Here is a 17,497-nt window from a genome sequence, read left to right on the forward strand (position 1 = left end):
CTTACCCTCAGACATGATGTTTCATTACTTGGTTGTGATGGTGGCTGGCATATTTATTCATGATTAAGTGTTTATGGTGTATTTTTAATTAGTAATTAATGTAAGATGTTATAATCATATAATGAAAAATGAATTATCCTGTGAAACTCTTTATGCTGGTAATTTTTAGTTACATGGAGGAGTTTCATCAGGATTTATGGTATCACTTACACGTATTAACAAGTAGTGCTGTATAAATCATCATGTATTCATGGATTTCTGATTTTCAATATGTTATAATAACATAAATTATTCTCATTATGATAAAAATACTTGAAATTTGTACATTATAACTCTTCAAATTTATGTCTGTCCTTTTAATTTTACTCATTCTTTTTTTTTTTCCTTCTGAGACTTAGCTTTTTGTTCTTAATAAATATCTATGTTTTTAATATTATGTGTTCTCAAATTCTAGTTCAAAAATATTATTTAATTACAGTAGATTTCTTAAAGAATTAAAAGCAACAAAAAGTTCATGCATGAAAATAAATATATTTTCATTATTTTAAATTATGTCCATTGATTTCTTTTGAAATAAATTAATGTACCTGGAAGGCACACACATGGAAGTCTGACTATGTACATCAGACTATAAAGATTACAATATTACTATCACTACTATATCCAGAGAAGCAAACTGTAAATTACTCTGTATTAAGAACTATTGTGCTATTTCCTATTCATTGAATTTTGATCAATTACTATTTTGTATTTGAATGCAATATTATACTGAATAATAAATCTCATATGAATATCTGTATAGATACAGATACATAAATGAAATATATTTGATATATTAAGAGAATTAAATAAATGACATTTAATACACACACTATTTCTTTGTTCAGGGATTACCTGGTTTTGTTTTAATTTTAATATATGCAAAACATATGGAGACATTGAAGTTCATGATATGTTCATGAGCTGTTTCTGATGTGGAGACATTTTCTCAGAGACCTTTGTGTCAGAGGAGAAATGCGCATGCAATTACATCAGATGATTACTATTTCCCTGATACTGCTTTTTTTCTCTTGTGGACTCTAACATTGGAAATTTCTGTTCTTCAGCTGTATCAGTAGTGTGTTGTGTGTCTTAATTTGTTGTCATAATGCCGGGTCAGAGAGGGCATCACAATGTGCTTTAGTCAGTGGTCCAGTAGTGTCTGACTTTCACTACTTCTGATGTGAAGTCACAGATAGACAGCTAAATGACATTCTTTCCTCTTCTCTGGCCCCTATTATACAATGCTTTTCAGTAAGTATTGTTTCTTGTACATTTTATTCAACTTAGGGCTTCATGCATGACAAGAAATATTCAACCAAACCCAGATTCCTCAGATAACTGATCCTTCTATCTTAATAGTTGAGGTTGTATGTTTAAGTTACCACACCAGCTTCTAATTGTGTAAGCTAAATTAGAATTCTTTCAGTGTGTGGGGAAATTTACAATGAGATTCAGTTGCCAAGTCTCTGGTAGTAGTTAGAAGAGACTCATGATGTCCTTAGGCTATTGCCCTCTAACAATCATTCTCTCCCTCCCTCTCTCCCTCCCTCTCTCCATCCCCCTCCCTCCCCCCTCTCTCTCCTGTTTGAAGTTCCTATAAATAATCACCTGAAACTAAAATTGATACTACAAATACATTAGAATTCAGGGGTATAGGCAATGATATATAAGGCAATATCACCAGTACTTGTATCATATGTATTTATACTGAATGTTAAGGAATTCAGCAATTTCCAAATTTTTATAAGTTAAGAATATTTCTTTTACATTACAAAATAGATAGGTTTAAATATTAAGAGTGTATTATTTTATATTCAAAGTAAACAGTGTTATGCCATTAGATATGAGTTTCTGGTAAGTTCACAATTTTCACAGGGTCAAACATTAAGCTAAATATGTGTACTAGGACTTGGCATAGTTTTATTTTTACTTTTGGTATTATTTTCCTCAATTACCATTGTAGACAAACATGAAAGTGTATATTTTGAGTGACAAATTTGATGTCCCCATATATTTCAAATCGAAAATGACTCTCAACCGTGTCCTCGTTCTAGAACAACACTAATGGATTCACCCAATCCAGATGATACAAGGCCCCAGAGTATAAATGGAACCTGCATGATTGTGAAGTACCATCCATCGGTGTTCTTCTGGGCTTCTTTCTATTCCCAAGAGGCATCAAATGACAGCACTCTGAAGATGGGCACTAGGGGGCAGTAGTGTTCCTTCCCTCCGTGTTGTCAGAAGCTTTTACTGTGTTTTACTGTATGTTCGCAGGTTTTCCTATACTGGAATGTAGACACTACTCTTTATAATAAAGATTTCATTTTCTACTTTCTCTGCTACAGATGCACCTTAGATATAACAGCATAATTAAATGAGACAGCCTGCTCATCTAACAGTTTTAACAAATATTTATTGAAAGTTTAGAAGTAAATCAGAAATTCCTGCTACATAATTAATGAAAAGGAAATTCTGATAAATGTATTATGAAAGATAAAATACCAAACCATGAATAAACTTATGGTATTAGTTTTAGAGCCATGAGAATGTTAAAACATGAAAGTTACATTTTACAAAAGGAATTATGATTGTAGTTAAAGGAAAGAAGGAACTGAAAATTATATTTATGAATATAAAATTTGTTTAGATTCTCCTTAACATGTACAATTTCAAATAATTTTAAAGTTTCTATAATTTTTATTTTTAGCTAACATGTTTTATGTTAATTTTTCTTATAAAAAAGAGAAATATTTCACAAATACCTAACATAAATACTTCAAAATATTTTTAAAAATTTTGGTGTTTTTGTTGAACTAGGGAGTGGACCAAGGATTTTTTACATAATAGAAATGGGTTTATAAACAACATTTGTCTTATTTTATTTTCAGTGTTAGATTTTACTTTCGTTATTCAATTACTGACTTAACAACATTGTCTTTTTGTGTTTGAAATGAAATTTGAGATAGAAACATTTATAAATAGAACTCTATAGGAGAGAGGAGAGCAAACATGCCTGCTGAGGCATCACCCGAGTTTACATATATTCCTTCCTTGCTTCCTCCTGCCTTTCTTTTTTCTCAGACTCGAATTGATGGAAACAATGTTATATGTTATGTATATAACATGCTTCATTTGTATTATGAATTTGTATTATGTATTTGTATTATGAATCACATTTTTTTCAATGCCTACACAGACTGGGAAAAGAAAATACAGCTGTTGATACACACACACACACACACACACACACACACACACACACACACACACGTACATATTTATTTATGTACAATATATTAGTTTCTTCTTAGTGCTAATAAACTCCATTTAGAAATGCTGCATTCATTAGCTGTTGACCTAGGGATGGGCAAACCCCTTGCTGGCCATGCCTCTTCTCGACAGCTGGTGAATTATGGGTTAACATGTTTGGTTTCAAGGCATGTTCAGTTTTTTTATTTTTGGTTATAATTGAGATCTTCCACGAATGAACAGATAAAATGTATCACAATTAGTTCTCACTGTGACAAATGTGTTGCCTAACAGCATACATAGAAAAGCTTGGTAGTTAGATATCTAGTAGTAAGCTCAAGTTTCGAGAAGAGGGCATTTGATCTAATGTTCTTACAGTGAAAGGACTATTGTGCTTAGGGTAAGAAAATATATTGGAAATGATTCATCTGCAGATGAAGTCCAATGATAGACTTACTTCTTCTTGAAAGAGGAAATATTATACCTTGCTGTTTGGTTATCCCAATCTTAGTTTTCTACAAAATAGAAAGAGAATCATCAAAATGCAATGTCACTCTTCGATTTTCCATTACTATCCTGTGTATCATATTGTCTAATTTTTAAAATACAGTTAAACTCCCACACACTTAACTTGAAGAAAAAAATCAACTTTAACTATTGTACTTTTAGTGGAACTAAAATGAGGACAATGAAATCTGGATCCCTAATAACCACTCCAAACACAATACCAGTCCTCAAAAATCCATAACACTAGAGAAACGACCCTTGCACACACTCTTGCAAGTACAGGACAAGCTAAGAGTCACATAAATGCTCAGTTGCAATAATAGAGTAGCCACATACTGGGAGACATATTTCATGACTTAATCTCTTTAATAAAACAAATTGACATACTGATAATATAGTTAGCACTAAAATATATTTATTTATATTTAGTATTCTATGTTATCAATATTTCAGAAATATGAAAAATAATTTTATGCATATATTTTTTTGCTTAACTGTGAAGCCCAGGTTTATCTAATATGGATAAAATTGAAATGCTTCCAGACATTTTGAAATAATTGCCTAATAAAAAGATGCAATGACATTCATACTCTTCAGCTGTCATTTGGTTAGAAGATTGTGTTCACCCTCAGCTCGAGGAGGATGCTCTGTTTCCTTAGAAAACAATGTTTGATTTTGTGTTACTTATTACAAGGAATAATTGGGAGTAAAGATGGACCATGTAGAAATAGTAGGCATTGTTAATTAAATAATATTCTCTAAACTTGAGAAAATAGGTCAGGCAGTCAAGGGCCATGGCTCATGCCCGGAATTCTAGTACTAAGGAGCTGAGACAGAAGAAATTCTATGTAGTAAGCCTGAATGTACTTAGTTCCAAACTAAACTGCACTACAAAATAAGAGTTTATTTCCCAAAAGCAAACAGATAAAGAAATAAGAAAATAAGTTAGCTTTTGAAATGCTAAAAATGCTTCAGTAGAGAGACATTATTTCATAACAAAACTGAACATTAGAATATATATATATATATACCATATATCATAGAATTTTATCATACATACATACACACACACACACACACACAAACACACACACACAAAACACACCACACACACACACACACACACACACACACACACACACTATATATATTATATATATATATATATAAAATTCTCACATACATATAGAGACCGGAGGTGGGTAATTAGCAAAAGTCAAAAAAAAAGTTTGAAGAAGAAACAAAATATTCAAGTATGGGAGAAAACAACGACTGAATAAAACCTACAAATTTGAGCTAGAAAGTTCTGTTATGGCTTTAAAATTGCATTCTTTACAGATTTATGGGTTGTTCAAATAATTAGCATTTTCCCTGACATAATGGGAATAGAATTAAAATAATTCCCCACATCCGAGGAGCATTCTCCAGTGAAGTTGATACGGATATTTCTCATGTATTAGTTCTCTAATTACTTAGCATGTATTTGACACATGCTAACCGAATGCATAAATTTACAGTTCAACTTTTCAAGCAGTATTTCAAAGCAGTACCTGAATTAATAATTCAGATTTTTCTCAACAATGTAAATATGAGTAAATGTATGATTCATTTAAAGAAAAAGATTTTATAAGTTTCATGAAGCTGCTTCACTTATATATCCACATTTGAGTAGCAATTCCAGCTGAGGTTTTAATACACAGATAAGCATTTCCTTCATTCAAGTATTATGTATGGAAATTATTCAACTTTAAATTGTTAAAAAAGGACCATAAAGCCTTTGCAACTTTCAATTTTGCAATAATCAATAGAGGTACATTCATGTGTAATTTTAGGTTTATTCAATGAAATATCATATTCAATTGTTAAAAGGCCCCACAAATCTAAAATTAGCTCCATAAAGGATATTATGGCCATTCCTACTGGAAGAACTATTGTGACTAATGTTAGAATAACTAATTCTATGAAATTATATCAGAGCTATTTTTCTTTGTGCACTCACCTTCCTACTCTGTACTCTGTGGGTTTTATTCTACAGAAGTTTTATCTTTTAATTGCAGCATCTCCAGATTTCTATGATACATTTTCCAGTATGAAATCTACAAAAATATGTTTTACTCTCATCGATAATGTGTAAGGTAATAATTGTTCTGCTCACAACCCCGTATAGTTCTCTCTGGGAATAAAAAAATTCAGAATACTTTGAACCTGGGGAGTAGCCTTTGGGGTCCTTATGGTTAGGAAAAAGAATTCCCCCAAAGAGGCTGATTTCTGGTGCTAGAATCTCACTTCAGTGTGTCCTCCAAAGACTGAATATTTTAACACCATTTTCTACAGTGTGAATAGGATCTTACTCAATGGCACATTTCTCATAGCTTCATAGATTTTACCCCATCTTGATTTTTAAATCATTATTTGTATACAGAATTATTGGCATTCAGAATAAGAATCATGAGCCTCTTATACCTTTACTTATTGTTTTCATTATCTTTGTAAGTAAAAATTTTCAACATAATGCAAAGTGGCTTTTTCAATGAATCTTTACCTTGCCCGCTCCCCTCAAAAATAAATAAATAAATAAATAAATAAATAAATAAATATACAAATAAATTCAGCCCCTGGCAGTGAGCTTTTCTTTCTTGTGTTGTGTTACACACAATTATAAGGAATGCCTTTGTAGGTTGTCATAGGAAGTAGAAAATAATAAAATGAAAGGGGAATAAAAAGAAAAGAGGAAGAGAAATGAGAGGGGAAGCAAAATTTCACAATATCAACATAAATTTAAAACACAAGAAGCATAGCTATATTATAGATAATAGATGTTTCATTTTCAGACTTTTAGATTTTTTTACATTGCTATTCTACTGTGTATCAAAAAAAGGTATTCCATTAGCAGAATTCAAACTTTCTTTTTTAAAGAAAGAAGTCAATAAGTGTTTGCTCTAGATAACATATTCTCTTGCCTTTTCCAGTCTCTAGTGGCTGCTTACCTCCATTACTTATGGATTTATCTAGCTTCTTTCAAAGCCAACAGCACTGCATGTATCTAAATATGAATTATAAGAGCTTTCACCTTTCATCTAATTAAAATTTGTATCTTAGAACTGGAAACCTGAGATAACCTCTCTCATCTGAAGGTCTATATTATTATAGTGTACACAAAAATTCCCTTTAAATAGCAAGATAACATGTGGTTTTGTTTCTTCCTCAGGATCATGGGCTGCATTGTTCCACAAAGGAGGAGGGAACAGGGTTCAGGTAGGCTGTGGGTTTAACAGAGACAATCCCTTGGGAGACAGACTTCAGTGAGTTAGCTCAACTTTGTTTCAGAGTATAAGAAATATATAGTATTGGGGAACCTGGGGACAAAAGAGTAATTTGCAGTAAGTAGCATGCTCCTATCATATATATTAATGGAAGCACATCCCTACCAAAATGGCTAGAGCACTTTTTCCTTCTTTATTGAGGCAGGATTTCTCTATCTAACACTTCTGGTTGTATTGGAACTCACGTTGTAGACCAGACTGGCCTCAAACTCGCTGAGAACCACCTGCCTTTGCCTCCCAAGTGCTCGATGTGAAAACATGGGTCACCTTCACCCAGTCTAATTGCCCTGTGGGTGATCAAGGAAACAACATTTTCAGGGAATCTATCAAAGGTCAGTTACCCTTGAGGTAAGTCAGGCATCCTGGGCCCAGAGACATCCTCCAGATAAGACTGGGTAGAGAGCAAGAAAACTTGCTAGGGAGGGAGTTTCTTTGTTTCTGATCTTTTGGCAAAAGCACACAGGCTATAAATGACTGCAACCTGGACCAGCCGGCAATACCTTCCAACTGTAACATATTCCTAGTTTCAAGGACAAACACATGAACAGTTTGGGAGATATTACTTTGGTTAATTTTTGTGATGAGAAATTCTTGGAGAAGTGCTCAATTGTTTAAAAGGAATGTTTTGCTAGATATAGAGTTAATACTTGAATTGAAAACCTACATAATGTATAAACTCATCACTGATCTTTGGATAGGATAGGAATAGACACTTTCTACATAAGAGTAGATCAATGCTACTCTTATGAGAGTAAATATTCAACTGTGTGAGGGATGTTGTTTACAATTTCAGAGGGTTATAATCATGAAGGTATAGCCACATTTGTGGTATTTGAGGAGTAGTTGGTGACTACATCTTGATCAGCTGGCAAACAATGTGTGTGTGTGTGTGTGTGTGTGTGTGTGTGTGTGTGTGTGTGTGAGAGAGAGAGAGAGAGAGAGAGAGAGAGAGAGAGAGAGAGAGAGAGATGTAGGGAGCCGTTCCTGCATTCTCGATTACAATGATCGTGCCTACAGGCAACGAATGTAAATTATTTCCCAGGCGCTGGGTAATTTCCATTCCTTTGATCTCTGCCTATCCCGTGGCTCATTTGGCCTGAGGAGCTGAAGCCATTCATAGGGTAACACGTCCCAGGCGACTGCTGCCAGCCTTTATTAAGGAATGGGATTCTTGGATCAGGGTCTCCGCTCTGGTAAGCTTATGCTCTCCCCTCTCAAGATGCATTAAAGCTTTCCTGCAGAAGGATCCGAGTGTCCTGTGTGTGGTTTCTTGCTGGCAAGAACATATAGCGCGCAGGACATCTGGTGCCGAAACCCGGGAACTTGTTAACATCTCCGGCATTGCGGAGACCCCTCTAACGGGGCGGATTCAGAACTGCAGGGTGGTAAATTCGGAGAGGTATGTCTTTTCTGGACTTTGGCTTAGGAATGTTGCTATTTTGGGAGGTTAGTGTAGAGGCTTCTGTGCTTTTACTAGGAGCTATTTTGACCTTTCTCACTGTTGTAGCAATCTTAAAGAAGTCCAGAATTACATGTCAGAAACCGAATGTAGTGAGAGATGGGGCACGCCCAACAATAAAATATAAGGAAAAAGGACCTCCCGGGATGTCTAGTGACAAGGGAGTGAATAATTTGTTAAGAGAAACAACAACAAATAAGAAAAAAGGACCTCCCGGGATGTCTAATGACAAGGGAGTGAATAATTTGTTAGATGATTCTGTAAATAAGTTTAAAGCTTTAAATCTTGATAGCTCTGATGACTCTAAAAGCTCAAGAGATAAAGTTTTAGAGAAAACAGCTCAGCTAGGTAAAAAAGAAACAAAAAAAGAGGGAGAGAAAATAGGGAATAACCGGTCACACCCTGGTAAATTTAAGAGAAATAAAGACTCAAAACCTAGCCTCTGCCCTACAACGAAACTAGAGGCCTTGGAGCTGAGCAGCTCAGACTCTGAGATTTTAGACTCTAGCAAGGAAGCAGAGCTAGAGGAGGAGGCAGCACGATATAAAGAGGACAGATACCACCCCGATACATATCGGATGCCAAAAGTGAAAGCAAATATGAGGCCATCGCCTGTTAATCCAGCGGATGTACTTCCATCAACACCCCCATTATTTGGTACCTACTCCTTCTTACCATTAGAGGAGCGGAGGAAATTACAGATGGCTTTCCCAGTCTTTGATAGGGGAAAAGGCCATGCATATTATTCAATACTTCTTGGAGGCCTGGAATGCCTGTGGCTTTAAAGCCTCATAAACATTGACGCTCAGGGCCATACTGGGGCCAAGCGTCTCACCTCAGAACCTGAAAGGCCAAAGAAAATGGTAAAATGGAAAGATATCTTAACTGGTCTTTGGAGAGGCCCAGATCCTATTCTCATAAGATCCAGGAGCGATATGTGTTTTTCCACAGGATGAAGAAAATCCTCTGTGGATCCCAGAAAGACTCACCCGAAGAGCCCCTTCAGACCTTCAAAAGTCGGAACTCCACCCTCTCCCCGGGAGTTGAAAGCCGCTATTGTTATCCAGATTAACTCCTGTCCTTGACGGAGAGAAAGGGGTGGGGGTGGGATTGTTTGGTGCAGCCGTTTGCTGCGGATTGGTGTTACTTCTCTGGCTGGTATGTAAGCTCAAGGCTCAAACTAAGAGAGGCAAAATGGTTATCGCCCAAGCGCTTCCACTGATATTTGGCTAACTATGCTTAAGCAATAGGCCGCCGGCCAGACAGCTCTTGCACACCCGGAGCCTAGGCTCATTGCACAGGGTAGAGTGTCTGGTTTGAGCAGCCCATGAGGGATGTCGAACAGAGCTTCACACAGAGAAGTTGCCCAGTATGCAGGCTTCTCTGGGAGGCATGTTGTCCTGCATAAGGGTTGCCTGCCCCAGCCTCCCTTTCCCAGAAAAACGGCAGAGGACAGGTCGAGAGTGCTTCGGGTCAAGCTAACAGCCTGATGGCGACTCTTGTACACAGTCTTATTGTTTGATTTGGGAAGGTACAACCTCTGCCTCTATCCCTCAACATATGGGTGACCTATTTGCTTGTAAAAATATAAAGCCTTATCATTAATTAATAAAAAAAGGGGGATATGTAGGGAGCTGTTCCTGCATTCTCCATTACAATGATGGTGCCTACAGGCAACGAATGTAAATTATTTCACAGGCGCTGGGTAATTTCCATTCCTTTGATCTCTGCCTATCCCGTGGCTCATTTGGCCTGAGGAGCTGAAGCCATTCATAGGGTAACACGTCCCAGGCAGCCGCGGCCAGCCTTTATTAAAGGATGGGATTCTTGGATCAGGGTCTCCGCTCTGGTAAACTTATGCTCTCCCACTCTCAAGATGCATTAAAGCTTTCCTGCAGAAGGATCCGAGTGTCCTGTGTGATTCTTGCCAGCCGAGAACATAGCGCGCGGGACAGAGAGAGAGAGAGAGAGAGAGAGAGAGAGAGAGAGAGAGAGAGAGAGACAGAGAGAGAGACAGAGAGAGAGACAGAGAGAGAGACAGAGAGAAAGAGAGAAAGACAGAGAGAGAGACAGAGAGAGAGAAAGACATTGACAGAGATGCAGAGACAGAGAGAAAGATGGAGAGAAAGACAGACACACAGTGAGAGAAAGACAGAGAAAGAGACAGAAAGAGAAACTGGGCCTGGCAAGGCTCTTAAAAACTCAAAGCCTATCCCTAGTGGCACACTTCCTCAGGAGCTACACTCCTAATTATTTCCAAATAGCACCACTCCTTGGTGACCAATTATTCACATATATAAGCCTATGAGAGCCATTCTTATTAAAACCAACAAAAGGAGCATTACATTGGTAGATTGTTATGTGTGGTTTGAGCTCAACAAGAAGCTGTCTCTGGAATTCTTGGTCCTCAACTTTAGTGTCATAAGCATGTTAATATCCTGTGTATTCTAAGGTTCCTTTTATGGAGATGATCTCACCTACTTCTGGTGGCAGTGGACTGTCTCACCTTCTGCATTCAATTTCTCTGGATGTTGTGATTACCCATTTCATATTATCTCTTTCTGCTGCTATTTGTCTTTTTGCTTGGAAATCTGAACTGTGTCAATACTCTTGTCTTACCTGAAACTGTCTTTTAGGAACAGTAGCTAACTTCCTTTAATGGGTTTTCACAATTGATTTCTCCAGCGTGTTTTGAATAGCTGACTTGATAGTGTTTTGTTATCTGTCTGTCTATCTACCTACCTTCTTACTATTTGCTATTTACATTTTTGTAATGTTTGGATTGCTGTATACTTAATAAATTCATACATTTGAGATGCCCATTATAGTTAGTACAAATAATTCTCCAGATGTTATCCATACCCCAACTCTTGAAGCTGTTACCTAAAGCTGGAGCTCTAGGAAACACTAGCTAGTGAGATGATGAAAATAGAAATCAGTTTACTGTTATGAAAGGCAGAAGAACAGATGGGTCATTCTGAACTCTGATAGTTTCACAAGTGAACTGAAGGTCCTTAGCCAACAAAAAGAAAGTTAATGGACAACAAAATATTAAACAACAGGCACATTATTAAGTATTAAATTTTACATTCCATAATGGAATAAATCTGTGTCATCCCAGAAATATCAATGCCACATGCTCTGTGAATCATTTCCATATCTTGTTTATGGACCCATCCAAATAAACCTAAAATCTGACAACAAGTGAACAAACTAAAAAGAAAAACATGTTGGAAAAAAGGAAATATGAATCTCTGAGGAAAACTTGGAATTATAACAATGATCTGATCCTTTCCCAAATGACACTGTCAATCACTTTCTAACCAGGTTGCTGACTATCAATTAGCCCTAGCTCCAGGAGCAAGCATCAGTCCTGTAGATTGAATGTCACCTTATCAGGAGACAAGAAATGAAACCAAGACAAGGCTTTCCTTGTGGTAAACCAGAGTTATTTTACATCAACCTGTATATACTTATTCATTTCCCTATAGACATCACTATTTGAGATTTATTCATGCTCCAATATTTTCATAAAATAACCAAATTTGTATGATATTTTAAGATTAAAAATAATAGTTCTACTATCTGTAGGTAACAAGATCTGAGTGTGGATATTCCATAATTCTACCTCATCTACTAAATATTACAACATCATAGGGCTCTAGAATTCAACCAAAGCAGGGTTTGGCACCCTAGCTGGGAAATTAAAATGCATCAAATGTCTGAAAGATATACACAGCCACAAGTATAACATTCACATTGCTACTCTTAAGCTATAAAGTGAGAAACTTAACATAAATATATGTGTACCAGAAATTTGAGGAAGATAGAATGTAAGAGACAGGTGGGATGGAGGACTCGACAAGTCAAAGGCCTTTAGATGCCACAGGGCTTTTGTACCTATGCACTCACAGAGACTAAGGGAGTATGCATAGGGACTGACCATGTCTGCATCATATGGGGTTGTAGAGTTCTAACGAGAAATGGGCATATATTCCCATCATTCACCCAGAAGTTACCAACAAATGATAGTATTTGCAAAGTGAAATGTGCTTTCTACATGGTGGCCTCACTGGAGAAACAAACCATTCTTAGAGGCTGGGCCCATGACCAGCAGTAGATTGCCAACACAAAGTGAGTACAAGTGCATGTTTAGCTGTTCTTTGTCTCTTAATGTTAAGAAGGGCTTTATATTTATTTATTTTAACTTCAGATCCTCTGTATCTATATTATGGCTTCCAATGTTGACTTTTTATAAGATTTTTAAGTATACAAACATGGGTGTCTCTGTGTCTATATCCCTTTTGAGTGCATTTTCTTTGGCTCTTTATCTTGTATGGTTGTTTTGTCTTATTCTGATTGCTTGTTTTTTATTATTTTCACATTAGTTCTTAGATACCTATTTGTTTTCTATTGAGAGACAGTGTGCAGATACAGTTGGGGGTGAAGGGAGAAGAAATGGAAACAATATGGGAGCAGTGGCCATAACAAAACATAATGTATGAAGAAATCTATTGTTAATAAGAAGAAATATCTATCTCTGTCTCACCTGTCTCTATGCATCAACTGTATGATATACAGTTGTATTTACTGTTAAGGTTCACTTCTTTATAGGTGCAATATCCACATAATAGTTAATTTTCATTTCATGTAGGCTGTGCAGTGCTTTAGTCCAGTTTATTGACTTCAAAATATCTGCTTATGTGTTTATTTAACCCAAGGTGGAATATTCTTGTTAAACAAAACAAAGAAAAGCTGGTAACATAAAGATGCTTTAATTCTTTAGATATCCTTTATAAACTCATTTTCCCTAAAAGATTATATGAAATAAATTTTAGCCTGGTGTGATTTATGAAATTCTCTATAGCTGTCAAATCATTTCCACTTTTGTAAATGTAGTTCTCTTTACTGGAGAACCTTGGATAAAATTATGCAATATTGAATAGGCCTAGCATCATTATAAACAATCATCTATAATGTAAGGATTGGTCTATAGAAGAGAAGTTGTCCTAAAGTGTGTGCTTGTTCATTTTTATTTTTTTTCAGTTTCATTGGAACATGGCACCAACCATTCTGTTGTTTATGGTTTTGTTACTCTTGCTTCAACATATGGGCAAACATCCATGTTCATAACAGTGTCTTCAGGACCCTCAAGCCTTAACACATTAGTGTTTGGGAAGGAATGAGTCATTCTTCACTTTGTCACAACAAATACAAAAGAGGAAAAGAGTTTTTCCACAAGAAAGCAACTGAAGCATCCTGTCAATGCCATGTGTAAGCCCCTTTTTTTATTCCATCTTATTATCTGCATTTCTTTGGATATTTCTCTCACAAATAATAATACAGTGCTTTCTTTTCTTGATGGTATTGTGTTATTAAGTTTGGGCAGGAAAGAGTAGAGATAGTATGTGTTTATATATTTCATGTGTGTGAAGATGGTACAGATATTTGCTATAGTGAAGAATCTTATTGACATCTACTCTAGGAAAGAAATGTTTCAATTATTAAAGAATAAGACAACCATAGAATTCTGCAGATTAACAAAACTTATTTGGCAGACAGAGAAGTTACATTGTTTTGGGCAATCTATTTTCATCAATTTTATAATCAGCATAAAAATAAATACCAGACTAGTCTGGCTTATGGATATTAGAATGGATATTAGAGAGGGATAAAGAGTAAATTAAAAATTAGATAGAAAATATTATGGAAGATTTAAAGTAAAATTGAAAACTACCAATCCCATGGAATTTTTACAGACCACTTTTCTACAAAATGATATAATGAGAAGTTATTATTAAGTTTCTGTAATTACAAAAGACTAAACGCATGATATACAAAACCACTCTTGTCTATTACTCTACTATGTTTATCTAATTTTTTAAAGGTTATATTCTATAAGTAAGTTATTTTACATATTCACACACTCGATTAAGTGGAAAAGTTGCTTACCAAACATAAACTGAAAAGAAAAAGATTCAGTAGAGACATCCAGAAGTCAGCTAGAGTAAGAGAAATTTGTGGTCTAGCCTGACAATGTTCACTAGTTATCCCAGGCCTAGGAAGATTTAAACAGAAAATACAGGAATTAAAGATCAACATATCAACATAGCAATATTTCCCACATATGAACAAATGAGGTGCCCATAGGCACAGGCAACACACAGAACACAAATGGACAAGAGCAGAAAAGAACTTCATCTCAAGCCATAAAGCAAATAAAAGATTAAATATACCTAACAAGAAAAAGTACTGGTAGCTTCAGAAAAATAAGAAACAAAACTGAAAAACTACAAGTCACATAAAAAGGAAAATCCATCTAAGTAAGAGCTCATTTCTCAGGATACTTTGAAAGCCTGAAGAGCCTAGAAAAATGCATCCCAAATAGTAAAAGACAATTACTGCCAATCTAGACTATTCTATCTAGCAAAATTATCTGCCAATGTTGAAAGAGTAAGAAAAAATTTTTATGATACAAACAGCAAATCATTTGTCTATCAGCAAAGCAATAATTCAAATTGAAGAGTTGAATAATCATAACCACCAGACTCTAGAAAGAACACCAAGTTACATTTAATGAAATACAAACAATGGCTAAGAATATAAATAGAAAAAGAAAAAGGTCTTAAATTAGCTCACATATTTCAACAATAGTTTTCAACATCATAGGCTTCATCTCTCCAATCCAAAGATATTCTGAATGGATTATCAAATGAACTCATTCTTTTTGTTGTGCACAAGAAGCTTATTGAAGAATTAACAATTGGCATAAGCTTTAAGTGAGAGGATGGGGAAAACCATTCCAGAAAAATTAGAAGTAAACAGATATGACCATCCTAATATCTGACAAAACAGACTTCCTATACACCTTCAATCAATAAAATCTCAGTTATGATCCACAATAGTTTTAGAAACCCCAAAACATCCTTAACCTCAATCAGATTTATTTTAAGATTGAGAAGATGGAATACCTGTCCTTATATTTGGACAATTATTTTGCTAGAAAACAGACTGATCAGGGAACAACCACACAGCCCACTTCCTATTATGAGAAATGCAGTCAGTATAGGTAAGCCACTCTGCTGGATAGAAGATGCATTGGTATTTTCAATTGTGTTTAAAAATGAAATACGTTGTTTGTCTTTTTGTGATTGGGTTACCTCTCTCAGGATGGATTCTTGGAGTTCCATCCATTTTCCTGCAAATTTCAAGATTCTATTGTGTTTTATTTTTTTCTGCTGAGTAGTACTCCATTGTACTACATTTTCTCTATCCATTCTTCAGTTGAGGGACATCTAGGTTGCTTCCAGGTTCTGGCTATTACAAATAGTACTGCTATGAACATCTTTTAATTGCAAATTTTTATGTTAGTTCAAATTAGAAACAAGCTTGCTTCACATGTCAATGCCTTCTCCCCCTCTCTCCCCACCAACCCTGCCACCCAACCCCTCACCTGCCACCCATCCCATCAACCCTCCACTCCTCAGGCAGGGTAGGGCCCTCGATGGGGACTCCCTAAACTCCACCACATCATCCTGGGCCGGGCCTAAGCTCTCCCGCATGTGTCCAGTCCAAGAGTGCATCCCTTCATGTGGGATGGGTTCTCAAATTCCCTTCTTACACCAGGGAAAAATACTAATCGACTACCAGGGCCCCCCTGGAGTTCGGAGACCTCCTAATAGACATCCATGTTCAAGGGTCGTGATCAGTCCTGTGCTGGCCTCCCAGACAGCAGTCTGGGGTCCATTGTTCCCCCTTGTTCAGGAAAGCTGTTTTTGTGGGTTTCACCAGCCTGAAAACAAACCCTTTGATCTTCATTCATCCCTCTCTGCAACTAGGTTCCAGAGTTCAGTTCAGTGTATATCTATGGGTGTCTGCCTCTGCTTCCATCAGCTACTATATGAGGGCTCCAGGATGGCAAAAAAAGTAGTCATCAGTCTCATTATATGGGAAGGGCAATTAGGTTATCCTGTCCACCATTTCCTAGGTTGTCAGTTTGTGTCATCCTTGTAGATCTGGAAATCTCCCTAGTGCCAGATCTCACCTCGGACCTAAAATGGCTCCCTCTGATATAGTATCTCTCAACCTGCTCTCCTCTATTCTTCTCCAAACTCATCATTTCTGCTCCTCCATTTCCTCCTCTCCCCTCCTTTTCTTCTCTCATACTGCCAGCACCCTTTCCTCTACCCTCATGCTCCCAATTAGCTCATGAGTTCTTGCCCCTTCCCATTCTCTGGGGTGCATGCATTTTCCATTAGTGTCCTTCTTTCCTAGTTTCTTTGGTGAAGAGGATTGTAAGCTGGTAATCCTTTGCTGTATGTCAAAAATTCTTATATGAGTTATATACCATGTTTCTCTTTTTGTGACTGGCTTACCCCATCCATTTGCCTGTGAATTTCAAGATTCCATTGCTTTTTATCTGCTGAGTAGTACTCCATTGTGTAAATGTACCACATTTTCTTTATCCATTTTTCAGTTAAGGGGCATCTAGTTTGCTTCCAGGTTCTGGATTTTACAACCAATGCTGCTATGAACATCGTTGAACATATATCCTTGTTGTATGAATGTACATTATTTGGGTATAAGAGAGGAATTGCTGTATCTTCAGGTAGACTGATTCCCATTTTTCTGAATTACAGCCATACTGATTTCCAAAGTGTTCTTAAAAGTTTACAGTCACACCATCAATGGAGGAATGTTCCTTTCTCTCCACATCCTCTCCTGCATAGATTGTCATTGCTGTTTTTGACTTTAGCCATTCTAGCCAGTGTATGATGGTATCTCAGAGTTGTTTTGAGTTGTATTTCTCTGATGGCCAAGGTTTTTAATCACTTTCTTTTTTTTCCATTTATTTATTTAGCTCATAAATAAAGTAATGCACAATTATGATACATAATACAGTATGTTCACAATG

The sequence above is a fragment of the Cricetulus griseus genome, chromosome 2 (genome assembly GCF_003668045.3).
Source record: "Cricetulus griseus strain 17A/GY chromosome 2, alternate assembly CriGri-PICRH-1.0, whole genome shotgun sequence".
NCBI classification, from domain to species: Eukaryota; Metazoa; Chordata; class Mammalia; order Rodentia; family Cricetidae; genus Cricetulus; species Cricetulus griseus.